Genomic DNA, 5,000 nt, shown 5'->3' on the forward strand with positions numbered 1-5,000 from the left:
GGACAGCGACGGCCGCGCGCGCTCGCCGCCGCCCCGGGCGGGGCGGGCGGCAGAACGCGGGGCTCTGCGTGCGAGCGAGAGGGCAGCGTCTGCGGAGAGCCGCAACGGCGGCCTGGTCACCGGCAGAGCCGGCCCGCCGTGAAGCGTCTCCGACGCGCCCTGGGTGCCACCTCGATCGGGAGAGGAAGCGCGGGCCCCACGGCCACGGTCCTGGGACAGCGACGGCCGCGCGCGCTCGCCGCCGCCCCGGGCGGGGCGGGCGGCGGAACGCGGGGCTCTGCGTGCGAGCGAGGGGGCAGCGTCTCCGGAGAGCCGCAACGGCGGCCTGGTCACCGGCAGAGCCGGCCCGCCGTGAAGCGTCTCCGACGCGCCCAGGAACACCTCTGCAGGCGCTGCCTGCGGGTCTGGGTCGACTGAAGGGGGGGAGCGGGAGGTGCCGCCGGCCACCCGCTCCGCGCATCGATTCCCTTGAGCGAGGTCGACGGGACCGAGGGAAAGCCGCGGCAGGCTCGACTCCCCCGGTCTTCCAGCGTTCGAGTGCCGGCCACCGGTACCGGTCTTTGCCCTGCGCCCCGGGGAACCGCTTACCCCGGGGGAGGAGAAGGCCGAAGAAGACTAAGAGGCACCGCGCCTCACCCGTGCCATCCCCGGGTAACGGGGGCCGGGAAAAGCCGCTCAAGGCTCGACGCCCGCGGCCACTTGCCTTCGGCTGCCGGCCGCAGGGACCGGCCGCCCTTTTCTTCCCGCTTGCGCGGGCTCCAGCTTAGGGCTGGAGAAGTTTGGAAGGGCGAGGCGCCGCCACCTCGCCCGTACGAGTGCAGACCTTCCCAGCGAGCCCTCCTGCTACCAGGACTCGCGCCAGCAAAAAAGAGGACGAGGCGCCGCCGCCCCGCCTGCACCATCACCGGGCCCTCGGGGGCCGGGGCAAGCCGCGGCCGACTCGAGACCCCCCGGCTGTCTGCATTCGGCTGCCGGTGTTTCTGCCCGCTTCGCGGGCTCCAGCTTAAGGCCGGAGAAAAAGGACAAGGCGCCGCCACCTTGCCCGTCTCCATCACACGGCCCTCGGCAGCCGGCGGCAGCCCTGGTGGGCTGGGCACTCGCGGGCACCTCTGCCCCGGAACGGTGCCAGCACCCGCCTTTGCCATCATCGGGCCCCCCGGGGCCGAGGGAGGCTCGGCTCCCCCGGCCTTCCAGCGTTCGAGTGCCGGCGACCGCCACCGGCCGCCGGTCTTTGCCCTGCCCCGCGGGGAACCGCTTCTCCCGGGGGAAACGAGGACGAGGCGCCGCCGCCTCGCCTGCACGCCGCAGTCCCGTCACCGGGCCCGCCTGACACCACCAGCTGCCCGCGGAGGGCTCGCACCGGTGAAAACGGGACGCCGCCGCCCCGCCTGCGCCGTCAGTTGGGCCCTCGGGGGGCCGGGGGGGGAAGCCGCGGCAGGCTCGGCACCCCCCGGCCGTCTGCGTTCGGCTGGCCGGGAGCCGGCCGCCGCTCTCTCCGCCCGCTTCGCGGGCTCCAGCTTAAGGCTGGCACAAAGGGACGAGGTGCCGCCAACCTCGGTCGTCCCACCAACCGGGCCCTCTGGAGCCGGGAGTAAGCCGCGGCAGGCTCGACGCCCCCCGGCCGTCTGCCTCCGGCAGTGACCTTCACCATCACTGGGCCCCGGCTGGGTGCGTTCGAGTCTTTGCCCTGCCCTGCGGGATCCGGCCTTATGCCTCGTGCCGGTCGGCAACGGCCGCCGGAGCCGGCCGCCGGCTCCGGCTCTCCGCAGCTCCCGACCCCTCGGACACGCTGGGCTGGCTTGTCGGGCAAGCGCTGGGAGATGGCCGGACCGAAGAGACTGGAAGCTGGGCCGGACCACCGAGGGAACCGCCACGACGGCCGCCGAGCACCCCACTTTGCTGGCAGAACCGCGGGCCTTGCAGCCGCTGACGAGCGCTGCTCTGGAGACGAGTCACGGCTCGCTCCTATAGTACGGACCGGCACGTCCCCGCCGCCGGCAAGCTCCAAGAGCGGCGCCTCTGCGCACCGGGGAGGCGCGCCAACCACGCCGACTTTTACGATGACGTAACTGGAGGCAGCGAAAAACAGCGACCCCTTCGGCAGCTCCGACGAAGCAGCGGGGACAACACGTCTACCCCTCGGCCCCGGCAAGGCGACCAAGTCCCGCCGGAGCCGGGTAGACTTGGCCGCCCTTATCGCCGGACGCTACGCAACCAACAACCCGCGGTCGCCGGGTACCGCAGGCGGCCCCACGGGCTCCGAAAAGGGGTAGACCTGACGGCCGCCGCCGAGCCCGGAGCCGGGTAGACCTGACGGCCGCCGCCGGCCCCGGAGCCGGGTAGACCTGACGGCCGCCGGCGGCCCCGGAGCCGGGTAGACCTGACGGCCGCCGGCGGCCCCGGAGCCGGGTAGACCTGACGGCCGCCGGCGGCCCCGGAGCCGGGTAGACCTGACGGCCGCCGGCGGCCCCGGAGCCGGGTAGAGCTGACGGCCGCCGGCGGCCCCGGAGCCGGGTAGACCTGACGGCCGCCGCCGGCCCCGGAGCCGGGTAGACCTGACGGCCGCCGCCGGCCCCGGAGCCGGGTAGACCTGACGGCCGCCGGCGGCCCCGGAGCCGGGTAGACCTGACGGCCGCCGCCGGCCCCGGAGCCGGGTAGACCTGACGGCCGCCGGCGGCCCCGGAGCCGGGTAGACCTGACGGCCGCCGGCGGCCCCGGAGCCGGGTAGACCTGACGGCCGCCGGCGGCCCCGGAGCCGGGTAGACCTGACGGCCGCCGCCGGCCCCGGAGCCGGGTAGACCTGACGGCCGCCGCCGGCCCCGGAGCCGGGTAGACCTGACGGCCGCCGCCGGCCCCGGAGCCGGGTAGACCTGACGGCCGCCGGCGGCCCCGGAGCCGGGTAGAGCTGACGGCCGCCGCCGGCCCCGGAGCCGGGTAGAGCTGACGGCCGCCGCCGGCCCCGGAGCCGGGTAGACCTGACGGCCGCCGGCGGCCCCGGAGCCGGGTAGACCTGACGGCCGCCGGCGGCCCCGGAGCCGGGTAGACCTGACGGCCGCCGGCGGCCCCGGAGCCGGGTAGACCTGACGGCCGCCGGCGGCCCCGGAGCCGGGTAGAGCTGACGGCCGCCGCCGGCCCCGGAGCCGGGTAGACCTGACGGCCGCCGGCGGCCCCGGAGCCGGGTAGACCTGACGGCCGCCGGCGGCCCCGGAGCCGGGTAGACCTGACGGCCGCCGGCGGCCCCGGAGCCGGGTAGACCTGACGGCCGCCGGCGGCCCCGGAGCCGGGTAGACCTGACGGCCGCCGGCGGCCCCGGAGCCGGGTAGACCTGACGGCCGCCGCCGGCCCCGGAGCCGGGTAGAGCTGACGGCCGCCGGCGGCCCCGGAGCCGGGTAGAGCTGACGGCCGCCGCCGGCCCCGGAGCCGGGTAGAGCTGACGGCCGCCGGCGGCCCCGGAGCCGGGTAGACCTGACGGCCGCCGGCGGCCCCGGAGCCGGGTAGACCTGACGGCCGCCGGCGGCCCCGGAGCCGGGTAGACCTGACGGCCGCCGGCGGCCCCGGAGCCGGGTAGACCTGACGGCCGCCGGCGGCCCCGGAGCCGGGTAGACCTGACGGCCGCCGGCGGCCCCGGAGCCGGGTAGACCTGACGGCCGCCGCCGGCCCCGGAGCCGGGTAGACCTGACGGCCGCCGCCGGCCCCGGAGCCGGGTAGACCTGACGGCCGCCGGCGGCCCCGGAGCCGGGTAGACCTGACGGCCGCCGGCGGCCCCGGAGCCGGGTAGACCTGACGGCCGCCGGCGGCCCCGGAGCCGGGTAGACCTGACGGCCGCCGGCGGCCCCGGAGCCGGGTAGACCTGACGGCCGCCGCCGGCCCCGGAGCCGGGTAGACCTGACGGCCGCCGGCGGCCCCGGAGCCGGGTAGACCTGACGGCCGCCGCCGGCCCCGGAGCCGGGTAGACCTGACGGCCGCCGGCGGCCCCGGAGCCGGGTAGAGCTGACGGCCGCCGCCGGCCCCGGAGCCGGGTAGACCTGACGGCCGCCGGCGGCCCCGGAGCCGGGTAGAGCTGACGGCCGCCGGCGGCCCCGGAGCCGGGTAGACCTGACGGCCGCCGGCGGCCCCGGAGCCGGGTAGACCTGACGGCCGCCGGCGGCCCCGGAGCCGGGTAGACCTGACGGCCGCCGGCGGCCCCGGAGCCGGGTAGACCTGACGGCCGCCGCCGGCCCCGGAGCCGGGTAGACCTGACGGCCGCCGGCGGCCCCGGAGCCGGGTAGAGCTGACGGCCGCCGGCGGCCCCGGAGCCGGGTAGACCTGACGGCCGCCGGCGGCCCCGGAGCCGGGTAGAGCTGACGGCCGCCGGCGGCCCCGGAGCCGGGTAGAGCTGACGGCCGCCGCCGGCCCCGGAGCCGGGTAGACCTGACGGCCGCCGCCGGCCCCGGAGCCGGGTAGACCTGACGGCCGCCGGCGGCCCCGGAGCCGGGTAGACCTGACGGCCGCCGGCGGCCCCGGAGCCGGGTAGACCTGACGGCCGCCGCCGGCCCCGGAGCCGGGTAGACCTGACGGCCGCCGGCGGCCCCGGAGCCGGGTAGACCTGACGGCCGCCGCCGGCCCCGGAGCCGGGTAGACCTGACGGCCGCCGGCGGCCCCGGAGCCGGGTAGACCTGACGGCCGCCGCCGGCCCCGGAGCCGGGTAGACCTGACGGCCGCCGGCGGCCCCGGAGCCGCGTAGACCTGACGGCCGCCGCCGGCCCCGGAGCCGGGTAGACCTGACGGCCGCCGGCGGCCCCGGAGCCGGGTAGACCTGACGGCCGCCGGCGGCCCCGGAGCCGGGTAGACCTGACGGCCGCCGGCGGCCCCGGAGCCGGGTAGACCTGACGGCCGCCGGCGGCCCCGGAGCCGGGTAGACCTGACGGCCGCCGGCGGCCCCGGAGCCGGGTAGACCTGACGGCCGCCGCCGGCCCCGGAGCCGGGTAGACCTGACGGCCCCTCCGTGCTCCGGGTCCGGC

Source organism: Calonectris borealis, unplaced genomic scaffold, assembly GCF_964195595.1.
Source record: "Calonectris borealis unplaced genomic scaffold, bCalBor7.hap1.2 HAP1_SCAFFOLD_305, whole genome shotgun sequence".
Classification (NCBI taxonomy): domain Eukaryota; kingdom Metazoa; phylum Chordata; class Aves; order Procellariiformes; family Procellariidae; genus Calonectris; species Calonectris borealis.